Genomic DNA, 12,728 nt, shown 5'->3' with positions numbered 1-12,728 from the left:
GACAAATGATGGTGCAAGAGCCCCATTTGGAGCAGCAGAAGATGGAGAGGAGAAGGCAGTGCCAAGTGAAGAATGTGTAAGAAAATAAAGCAAAGGATAGTTTTATCAAATTTCATAAGGTAGTGGGAGCTGCACAAGGAAGGTACAGGTTACCTGTGTTGACTGTGAGTGATTGGGAGCCATGAGCAAACCATCTTGGCTCCGTAACATCAGTGTCTCCAGCTGGCTGGTACACATCACAGCATGTTGGATTGTTCATAATAATTAATAATTTTCATTGTTAAGGTCTAATGATGGCACCAACCTATTTTGAAGCAGGATACATTTGTTTTTATTTCAAAGTTAGAATTTGGATGTGTAATTGCAGAGAATCTATGTTGTGTCAATTAAATAAATAAAACATTCAATAATTGTACTTTTGATTTAGTGTAAAGATGTGTTTTTACCTATTCCACCAATTTATTCTTGGATATTTTAATGATAATCCAAATTATTTACAAATAATGTCTGAGCAGTCAAAATGACTGCCTATGGTAGTTCTGGGTAGTAATACTCAGATCTCTTTTGTGTTTTGAAATTTAAATGATCAAACAATGTCAGAGTAAAATATACACACATTTAAGAAAAGTCAGGCTCCTATTGGTACATATGTTTTTTTAAAACCAAGTTATGACATAGCAGATTTTGAAAGCAGTCAAAATGACTGTCTTGGGAGGTCTAGTGTTAATCAAAATTGTTTAACTTAGTGTGAAAAACAATGGCAAGAACATTAGGTGGTAAAAATAAATAAATAAAACAAAAGAAAAGAAAACATTTTGATCGTAAAAATTAAATTACAAAGTTGAAAAATTGGAAAAATTAGAAAGTTGTGTCGAGGATGACAATTCTTGTTTACGCATACTTTGTAGTTCATAATTTCCTATTGCGTTTGCTGTATTCATTAATGCACTTCATGTTCATAAAAAACTTGTATAGTTCTCTTACTTTTGTGATCAAAAACATTGATTTGAATCTCAAATTTGAGGCTGTTCTGTAAATAGTTTTAAAATAAACAATAAATATAACAACTTCTGATCAATCCTTATCAATTTCCGACTTAAAATAATGAAGCAAATTAAGCCCCACCCATTTCCTGGTCAAACCATACCCACTTCCGATTTAAGCCCCACCCATTACGAGTACAGCTATGGATACAGATAATTTAGATGGTTGAACAGATACAGATAGTGTTGTACTCGCTCATCCCTACTTCTTAATTTCTCATTTTTGTGTTGTTCTTGGACTTCAGCTGGTTCTGGTCTTATGTCTGCAAAAATGATCTACTGAACAGTGAAATGGGTAAAACAAGAGATCAGATAGAGGTTTACATAGTTAATGTACAAAATAATAATATTTCTTTGAATGCTGATACTGGTCCTGAGGGAATTATAACTGTGTTTTGCTGCATCCATGGTGGAGTAGAAATCACCACGATTTCCAGACACACTACTCAAATTTCAATTTGAGCAAATCTATTCTCTTCGGCTACACAAGCTAAACTCACAGACCACAGGCCACAATTAGCAGCTAGCCACTCTGTCCAGGGAAAAAGAGCAAATGACATCCGCACCTAAGCCCTTCTAAGCCTAGGGAGCCGGGCTATGGAGCAGCCTCCCTGCTCTCTCCCCTCCAGTAAAGCATGGCCTCTTTAGGTGGTCCACGCTGTTTGAAATGTCGCCTCCCTCCAAGGGAGTGGTGGTGCTGGAGATGAACACCTGGATGTATATACAGTGGACAGGGAGGGCTCATTTCAACAGCTGGAATATTAGATGGGTGTTCTTCATGTCTCTGCTTCAAGGTGGCAGCACAAAGCTGGGATCAGTCTGGATTGCATGTAACTTGGGTAATCACATCCACCACTGGCATGGATCTTGTGCCAAGGAGAGGACCGTCGGTCACCGGTGGCGTACATTTAGTTCAAGACTCCTGTTTCACAATGACTTGAGAGTAACGTGTAGTGTAATGCTACAGCTTGTATGTGTGTATGTGTGTGTGTTTGCATGTGTGTGTGTCTCTGTGTGTAAAGCAGTCAAATAAATTATTTGTTTTGTGTATATCTTTCTCTGCATACAGTAAAAACTACACATTTCCTTCAAGAATCCCATTACTTTTTAATGCACCTCACTGTGCCTGTGTGTGTGGTGGGTGTGTGTGTATGTGTGTGAATGAATGTATGTTTTCCTAACTGATGCCACCCCCCTCACGTACACAGACACACATACACACTCTACCCATGCAAATTAGAACTTCACACACGTCGCGGCAAGCTGCCGGGTGCTCTGTGATTTCATACGACCAATTAAGGCACTCTTGGCAGTTGTGTGAACAGTTTCATTAGAGGAGATAATATTGCAAAGTGAAATGATAAGCAATCATTATGATTAATTCCCAGGCATTACATTGCTCGTTAATGAGGTGTAAATGATCTCATTATTTTTTGAAAGAGTACAGATTAGATTAAAGTGGAGTGGACAGCACTCCTCTGTGTTCAGACAAGTTAGTGTTAATTAGGCCCAATCTCCAGGAGCAAATGAGCCGCAACCCTTTGGTAAACAATTAGGCTTCTATAGCCCTGGGCTAGATGGACAAGGATAGGCAACTGAATGGATAGATCGCTGGAGAGATGGATGTTAAGGGAGTGTTCAAATCTGAATTAAAGTCATCGTTCTATAGCCAGGGAAGATTAGACCAGTCATTGCTCTTCATGTGCCAAACAGAGGAGTTTGGCACATGTTAGAGATTTAGTGTTACTGACTCCCAAAATGATGTTTTCCTTTTGATAACAAATACAGATAATATGTAGAAGAAGAAGAAAAAATTCATGACTCTTCTCTTTCTTTTTTATGATAAAATACAGTGCGCCCACAGTCCTGGCGGTTAATGCATTCCAGGAACCACACGCGATTAATGAATTCTGTGATACAGCGACGAACTATTTATCTTATTATTTACAGCAATTTAAACGTTTATGAACCCTCCCCATACTGATATTAAACCACCTTCTATCTGTATTTCCTTTTCCAACACTCTGATCGACTGTTTAAACCATTTTTGTGTCTCACGCATGTCCGAGACTCACGGAGCAGAGCACACTTTTGGATGCCGTCAGCCAATAGAATGCGTGTATGGTATCTGGTGACTGCCTACCAAAAATCCACGATGAGGTGGAGTCACAAGCGTTGATGCGTGAATGCGTGAGGGGGCACTGTAGTGGAAATTTTGAATGCTAACTGTAATGCTGTCAGTGAACATTCAACAGTGAGGCTAAAGTTATAAGCAGGAATACCTTCTGGTTTCCTGGCTGCTGTGTCTTTCCCTATAACTCCCTCGTACACAACTAGAAAATGCTGTCACTGAAAATAAGAACTAAAATATTGTCAAGATAACTAGAAGAAATCAACAGATGATATTCCATGGTGACTTTACAGAATCATAATATAATATTATAGTGATAACCAAATTTTAAGCCCTGTAACATGATCAATCATCTTTCAAACACACGTTGAGATTTTCAGACAGCATCGGTAGAGACTGAGGTTAAAATGAAAACCTGTAACTGTGTTCATTAATATTGTATATAGGCAATTCACAGGTTTAATGTATGCACAATTTAGGGACGCAAAATAGGCTGAAAAATCTTTTTTTTTTTTTTGTAACGACCCCTTAACGTAAAAGCCGAAAGAAAAAGAAGAAAGAAGAAATTTGAACGCAATTGTATGTGGAGTTTTACAGTTGTTGTAAATTTTCAGGGATTTTTTTTTTAATGAAAGATCATTAAATAAATTATTTTAAATAAAATCTTTCTTTTTTTTAAATGGTTAAAGAAACACTTTTGTTATGGTAAATCTTGATGTCTCACAGCGTAGAAAAGCAGTTCTGTGTCTCAACCTAAGAGCGACTGGAGCAGCCACAGTGGGAAATGTCTGCCTCTGACAACATTGATTTTACCGTCCTCTCCTTTTGTCTGAAAAGATATGCTTAGATTATGACAAAAAAAGTGATGTTGTAATCCCTCTGTCACAGCAGTTATGTTTCAGAGACATTGGGCCCTTATCGGTGATTGATAACGCTTAACTCAAAAACATATAGACGCATTAAGAACGTCAATATTTTCCCTGCGACTGAAGGTGACCCTTGGTTCCTGTGTTTGCAGTGTGTGCGCAGAGGGCTTTGATGGTAAATTTGTAAGGGTGGTTATGTGGGGAGGCTGTTATGGATTTGCTATCTTGGCCTCAAGTGTTTGCAGCTGATTATGTGATTAAATCAATAATAATTTCTGTTTGGGCTCTTATGCTCCTCTGCTTCATCTTCTTTTTCCTGTGTATTTGAGTGGAACGGCGGGTGGGGACTGGTGTACACAGAAATGCAGGCGACCAGTCACACCCACGGAGATACAACTATACACAACTGTTCAGCAGATGGTATTAAGGGCAATTTTGAGGATCCAAAAAGTTTACACGAAACATTTCCTCAACCAGGAATGTGAAATGATCACCTATCAAGTTTCAATACATTTATGACTCTTTGGTTTGAATGAGGAGAATCTTAAATCTGTTTTTAACACAACAAGTACTAACAATTCACTTTACTAAAGATGCGTCACCCTCCCTAGTGATGCAAAGGTCAAATAAAACTAAAGATCAAGAGCACCTCTGCATCTGTTTGAATGTTTCATACTCTGTATCTCCAAGCCTGGTTTGTTGCCGACTTGTGCCAACCACTCCTTAGCAACCGCAATCACTCCCCTCTTTGGTTCTGCCAGGTTAGTTGTTATGTCTAGACTGCAGGAAATGCAACATTACATTTGTTTACAGCCAACAGGAACTAGAACCAGGAGCTGTTATGTGATTAAAGAGTGCTACCCAGAGAGAGAGTTTGTGTGTGGCTCAACCCTCTGGGTTTGGCAATGATCAAATAGGCAAACCAAAATGGAGGACAGAGCAGAACTGGCGTCCGCATCAGATAAATGAACGGATTACATACGAAACAGGGTTTTCGCTGAGATCCCAGGTCATAAAAGGGAGTAAGAAGGAGTCCTGGTTTGGTGTTTGTGCCTGTTTCCTGCTGCATTTGTAGTGTATTGGTGTTTATGCAAGAGTGTGACTACACAGACTATGCATTTAGTGTATCTGTGGCTGTGTCCGTGTGATTGCATGTGGCTGAGTTAACTCACAATCCCTCAGCACCCTCTTAAATCTATACCCAATAAAAATCAGCACCGTCTCGAAAAACAAAACCCAGGGAAACATCTGTAAAACATTGATTTTGCAGATTGCAAACCAACTGCATAGTTAATGAGAAAAGAAATCAGTTTTGATTAATTAACCCAAAAATTGAAAAATCTAAGCTGCCACCAGGGAGATGACAAGGATTGCTGGTTTGGCCGTGCAGGAAGACGATTGGAGAGCTGCTTCCAGCTCCATAGATATGGCACCCAGCACAACCAAAAGGACTCTCTGGGTCTCTGTGGTGACCAGATGCACGACTAACATATTTTCACCTCAATGATTGTGCTTGTTTATTCTTGAGGAGGAAAGTGTTGGTTAGTGATCAGAATATGTGGATTTAATTGCTTTTACAGTCCTTTGTGTGTTTTAAAGAGTGGCTTTACGCAAATCATGCACACGCACATGTGCCGTGCAACTGTTTTGGTTTAATTTAAGTGACATCTGAAGACACTCTACACAAAACAGAGGTGAGTGGAATTATTTGTGCTACTCAAAGCAGTGAAGTGACAAGAGTTGTGACTACATTCACTGCAGATAATTCAACATGCCATCAACAGTTTCCGTTCGAGCCACTTTGCTGCTCTTTAATATTTTAAAGCAACATTCGCCTTCATTGTGTTAGGGAAATTAAAGCCATCACCATGGATGGACAGATACCAATGGAGCAGTAGCTCTTGACTCTCCTGACCCATTGAAATTAAACAGCATCCATTCACAACCATCTTCAGTCATTATATACGTCCATGCATTAGCAGTAAGCTGAACAAAAGGTAAGAAACTATTTCTTGAATTTTAGATGTCTTAAGAGTCATTTTTATTATTATTATTATTATTTTATCATTAACCAGACAAAGCAGATGGGGATGCTGAGACAACAATGTAAAGTTGTGCTGCTTTTATTTCCTGATTTTTCTGGTTGAGCTGTACTCACAACACAGGTTCTCCAAGGTCAATAAGAAACTTGGAGTGTTTATTTGTCCATGTATTTCATTTGCTTTCTAATGCAGTTGAGGCTGTGATGACAGATTTTGAAAATAATCATAGTGCTTTTTTTTTTTATAGCTGAAAGAGCGTGGGAAATTTCCACTCCCCAAAGACGTTTTTCTACATCTTTTTCTTTTTCTATTTGGATCTATTAGATTTTCATAATGCATTACCATCCCAGACTATTTCCCCCTTGTGTCTTAACTCCCCCTCGAGAAAGCAGAATGGTTGTACCCTAGCAGCTCACTGGGGTGATGCAGTAACAACCTCCTACCCAGCGATGGCTAGACAGTAGGCCATTGTAAAGCTGAATTGCCTTGGATTTATGGCCATAGTCCTGGGTTCCCAGAATGCAATGTCATTCTGTCACACCATCATCAATCTGCTGTCTCTGACCAAAAAAGAAGAGGGAAAAAATCACTGCTGAGAAGGAGGACAACAGCAAGAGTGACACTTCTTTATGCATGATCTTATTTTTATCAGCTGCCTGTCATAGGTAAAATGTGTGGACACAAAGAGCTCCATTTACTCAAGAGTCTGGGTGCAGCCACATCAGACATCATCTACTTGTTCCAGATTGCACAATTAACAAGGGGCTGGGTAGGAGCCAAATGTGGCCATTGTAGCAAATTAATACACCCTTTGATGCCACAGCTTTTCCAAGACATTTCATCTTCATTAAGCTATAAAACATGCATCCATGTTGCCTCTCTCATGCATTTATATCCACTCATGACACAGCATAACCCCTAAAAAAGAACAAATGTGGGAAATATATACTAAACCAAATGCTGTGAGATTTGGCATGATTACTTGTAAAATTCTGCAGATCAAAATTCTAGCCCTAACATAACTGTGTTCCACTAAAACACATGTTGGACAACCAAGGCGTTCGTGGAAAGAGAATGTTTGCTCCTCTCTTCCCTCACTCATAAACTGTTACCTCTTGGAGTCACTTCCCATGATCTACACGCACAGATATTGGACATCATAAATCAGCTTAATAAAGGACGTCTGAGCAATTCTGGGGTTTTTTTTGGAAAACTAAAAGACAAAGAAACCTAAATCGTTGTGATTAATGTGCTCTCAAACCCTCTCATAACCATGGTAACCAGGGCAGTTTGCCATGCCATTTAGAGGATCCAAGCTCTGACATAAAAGTATTTTTCCAAGTCCCTCATTGATGCACATCCTCAGTTCAAAGCGATTAAAGTTTTTCAGCCTCCATGATTGTTTCAAAAGGGGCATAAAAAAATTCATCTTATGCCAAAATATGTTGCATAACGTGATCATATAACAAAAAGCAAACATCTTCAACAACAATCAACTATAGTCTGTAATATGCAGAGCACTCTCGCCTCAGATACACTTCAGAAATGAAAGTGTTGCAGAGCATAATCAAAAACGAAAGACCTTGTGTCACACAATAGTTGCAACTCATAAATCATAATCTGCAGAAGGACACTAGAATTGGAACCGGCACAAATAATTCCTCTTACAGAAACAGACGATACAAAAAAAATTTTTTTTACATCGCATTCCTGACCTGAAGTTTCACTGGAAAGTTTTTACAAGTGGAACAACTAAGAGGCTTTTCACCGCAGGTAAATGCTGTTGTAAGACACAATAAGGTCAAGTGTTGATATGCAAAAGTGCAGAATTTTCACTTATTTTTAACCTAATTTTGCTATGAAGTAAATTGCAGGTTTCTACTTGTCTGACAAAAGTGATCTTTAACGCTAGAAGTGAGGTGTAGCTTTGACAGACAAAGAAAATACATGTTAGTTATATTATATATATATATATATATATATATATATATATATATATATATATATATATATATATATATATATATATATACATACATACATACATACATATATACACACACACATACATACATATATATATATATATATATATATATATATATATATATATAACTTCATGCTGTTCATGATAACATTCTTAAAATGTCCTATAAATGTGGTTAATCAAATAAAATTCCATAGTAATGATCGGAATAATAAATTGAATAGATCAGGAGTATTTTTGTACATCCATTAAAAATACATTTTTCATGACAAGTTCCACTTTGGGGTCAAAAGCAAAAATAAATAATACTCACCCATTGTGACAGAGCGGCAGTTCTAAGTTTCCTGTTGATGCATCAGACCTTGTCAGCTACCTGACGTGTGCCTCCTTTAATTTACTATGTCAATAACATCGGCGTGGAAACCCAGCCAGCGAGATAGATGGAGACACTTTGCGTAGACTTTGCTCCAAACTGCCAATACTTGAAAGTAAAAAGGATGAAAAAAAATGTTAATAAGAGAACCATTTCTAAATGACCTCAATATGTCTTGGTTGCTACATTTATTTTGTTTTGGTGTTGCTGTTCGTTTCCCAATTCTGAGGCATCAAACATACTCCTCCAGTCATTAGTCACCACAGTCGATGTGAGTGCTGTTTGTTTTCTGATAGAACATCATCATTCTGCACACAGTTCAGGCAAAACACTTAAGCATTAAAGTGCTAATTTATTTTTATACTTGCTAATAAGGAATTATGCAGGAAATTTAAAAAAAAGAGGAAAAAATTAGTTAACAAGAAAATATTGGCTTGTGAAAATCAAATTTGCTAGATCCTGTGCAACTGGTCACAATTAAATACAGACAGAAGTTTGAAAAGCTTGATTTCAGCAAAGACCTGGTTTGTTACACAAAGTGTCTGAGACAGGAGGCAACAAAGTTCAATTAAAAGAAGAGTGGAGAGGTGAGCATTGATTTAAAAGACAGTATTTTAAACTGCACCCCGGAGTGCAGCTCAGGGCTCTCACACTGATGACACTAATTCTTTTGGGAAATTCATGTTAGTTGGTGTCTAGACTTTTTATTAGTCGGCCAAATCACCAAAAGAACGGCCTTATCCTTGTATATAGACATGCCTGCTGACAGGCTTACATGTATGGGCAAACTGATATATTCGTCTTCCTTGATTAGGTCTCTTTGGTTTACCAGATCACTGCCAATCAGAGATATTCAATAGCAACTTGTTTCTAAGACAACTAACACTTGCAGTGACTTATGTGGAGTCAGAGATTCCTCATGTCTACATGGGGTAAAGGCTCCTTTACACGACATTCATATGTTCCGCATGTTTAGCCAGTTCCTAGAAGCTTAGTTTAAGATTATTTTTGTATTTATCTTTAGATAATTGCCTGAAATTGATTCAACAACACAACTCAGTGGCATGTTTGTTAAACCATTAATAACAAAAAAAAAATATGATGGAAATTATGATGGAAATATCACATCGTCAAATTTTATTTTTCTTATTTTCTCTTCCAATAATGAATCACTACTAATAAACAATTACTAATTTGATACACATGTGAATGGGAGAGTTACTGGTTGTTCTGAAGCATTTTTTTTTTGGTTTATTATTGGACTAAAAATGTAGAGAAATTTGAATCACTGTGAATTCTGTGTTCACTTCATCTACCTTCACACTATATTATTATGGCCTCTATAGGTGCAAACTCATGTAACTAGACGGTGGTTGGGTGATGACTTTACAGCATGTCTCTGCAACACAATTTACATCTTAGACACCACATCTTCAGATAACATGTATAATAGGTACTTATAAAAATATTTGGAAATTGCTGTGGTTGCATTAAACATCAGAACAGATCACCTTGTTCCCCAAAGACTCTACATGATGTTTTAGAACAAGAGTCATACATCTACTTTATATAAGGTGAATAGCATCATTGTCTTAGACTTTAAACAAAGAAACTGTTCCTCACTAAATGTAGTCACTTGGATTTAATTTGTTTAGTGCAAATACAGACACACTTTATCTCCCCACTGCTCTCTTTCTCTTTCTCTTTCTCTTTCTCTCTCTCTCTCTCTCTCTCGCTCGCACACACACATACACACACACCCGCACGCACATACGCACACACACAGACACACACACAGGGCTCCAGCGAGTCACATTTTAGTGGAAAATTACAGCTCTTTCAACAATTCCTCAGTCGGAATCCCATTCTGAAGTGGATTTTATCTGCAAATCACAATTATTTTGTTCATGCACAGTTTTAATGGTCACACCCGCTGGGCAGGAGACACTTCTCTATTCATAAATGTATTACTGCTGGGGAATCATTAACTTATTGTTAGCAGTGCGACTGATGGCTTATTGACATGACAACATTCAACCACCACTTTTGTCTTTAAGTTGCACATCCATATCACTGAAACAATGTCATCTACCCCATTTCCTCCACTCCCCTTGTGTTTGAACTTAGTGGAAGCCTTTTCAGTTGCTCGGTAAAACATAAAAAAAGTACCCAGAGATAAGTGTAGGCTGGATTTCTGGAAAGTCTCGATCTTTATGATGAAGAATTGGGAAAACAAAAGCACCAAATGCCACAGTAAATAGGACACAAGGGTGTGAGATGATGTTATGCTGAAACTGCGGTTTTATGAGAAAAGAAGCACTTCTTCTGTTTGCGTCAACCATAGAGAGCAGCAATACAGAGAGTAGTGGCAGTGTAGAGCCGAGATGCGTGCGTTATAGGAGGCGTAAAGCTCTGTCTGATATTTATTGCTAGAGATGCATGAGAGCCATGGAGTCAGACAGTTTGCACAGATGGTGGCCATCCTCGGTCAACATTCAAATAAAAAACAGAATGAGCGTTTCCCCACTGTGTCCAGCTACTCTTCTGTCAGTGAATGCAGACGCAGATAAAAGGAGCGGGTGTAAAAGTGTTTAAGCAGGGAGAAGTTGTAAAGGAGGAAAAAAGCTGAATTGCTATTCACTGCTTGTGCAATCCTTTCTGCCTTGTTGAACTTTATTAAATTCTGTCATTCTCTCCTTCCCGTTTGGATTTCTTTGTCAGCTTCTTCTCATGCGTATCTTTTTTTTTTAACAGAGGTATGGCAGAGGGTATTCAAGCTGAAAGAAAGTGTTGAGGATAATCATTCCACAATAAGATCCCACAGAGTTGAATCACTGTCGGAAATCACCAACGAGTGAAATGGATGAAAATACCTGATTTAGTGAGGATGTCTTCATAGAAAACTATGGGAGTGATTGTTGGACTGTACCTGATATCACACACGTTAATGGATTCTGTCTCAGATTCATTTCAACAAAGAAAATGAAAGGAAAAAGTTTATGAAGTAGCAAGAATGAAAAAATTACTATACTAACAAAAAACATGTGTTCCACACACAAATAGAAGTCACACAATTCAGAATTCAGCTCTGTGTAATGTATTCACTGCACAAAACCAAAAAAAAAAAAAAAAAAAAACAGCTAGAAAAGTAACAACTAACTACTAAAACTAATGGTAAGCCTGGATAAACCACAAGTTATGTAAAAATAAATAAATAAATAAATTGTTCTCATTCTTTTTTCCCTGACTGGCACCAGTGACAATTGGACAAAAGTGATCAAAACTCACCTAACGTCAGCCTGTTGCAGACCGGTCCTATAAAACGACATTTATATTCCAATCAATTCCAAGTTACATTTTGGGAAAAATTTAATGTGCTTCAATTTTATGAACATGAGGAAACAATTTTAATAAACATAAATTCCAACTTGCAAAGTGTTTCATGCTGGAAGTTCTTGCAAACTAATCATTGACAACATATTTAATTTTTAACCCTAAAATATCCATTTCTGCAATCTGATATTTGATCACAATGACTGAACTCCAGGAAAATAACCAGAGTATGTGTTTAAAAATTATTTTACCAACATTTTGGCATTGCATTATCAGGCAATGAGGATATGAGTGATCTCCAGTTTAAAACCCTGTTGCTTATTCAGCAATTATTCAGCCACCTCAGTGTTTATTACAAATCACAGATGGACAAAAATTTAGCAAAAAAACAAAACAAAACAAAAGCTAACACAAAAAAACCCAAAACCACAATAAATGTCATGCAAACATAGTTAAACTGAATTCCTGACAAAACAAATAACTACCATTTAAATTCAGTGAATGGAAACTGATGTGAATCTAATATATGTATAATACAACTCCACATGTAGACACCATATGTATAGAAATTGCATAAATATTCACAAATAATCACAATGTCATTGAAATGTTGTTAAGGTGTGGTGACTCCTCCTCAAACTGCTTGAATGACTGTTTTTCTGTTTAGATTTGCAGTATTGTCGTGTGTAGTCTGGTCATTCGTCACCCCAGCTATGAAAGCCAGGCTAATGGATATGAAAGCCCGATCAATCGGCCAGGAAAGGGAGATTAGGAGAGGATGAGTCACCATATTCCTCCATCTTGACAGCCATGTCATGCCTCGCAGCCACTCAGGAGACGTTGCTGATTGATGACTATCTTTCATCAGTTCCAGCTTTAATCTGACATCGCACGTTCTTTATAATCATATCAGCAGAAAATCTATATCGCATCAGCTTCTCTTTCCCTGTTCC

The 12,728-nt window shown here is 37.6% G+C and overlaps 1 long non-coding RNA gene across 1 annotated transcript in view; it reads right to left on the bottom strand.

Annotated features, from left to right (window-relative positions):
• LOC137601601 (uncharacterized) overlaps positions 1–12,728 on the bottom strand; it is a 48,860-nt gene that overhangs the window by 20,591 nt on the left and 15,541 nt on the right. Inside the window, exon 3 of the long non-coding RNA XR_011037074.1 lies at positions 8,383–8,550. This is a non-coding gene — a long non-coding RNA (uncharacterized lncRNA). The remainder of the gene's footprint in view (positions 1–8,382; positions 8,551–12,728) is intronic.

This window comes from Antennarius striatus, chromosome 9, assembly GCF_040054535.1.
Source record: "Antennarius striatus isolate MH-2024 chromosome 9, ASM4005453v1, whole genome shotgun sequence".
In the NCBI taxonomy this organism is placed as follows: domain Eukaryota; kingdom Metazoa; phylum Chordata; class Actinopteri; order Lophiiformes; family Antennariidae; genus Antennarius; species Antennarius striatus.
Note: the sequence above shows the minus strand (reverse complement) of the source record. Positions and strands in the feature narration are given on the sequence as shown.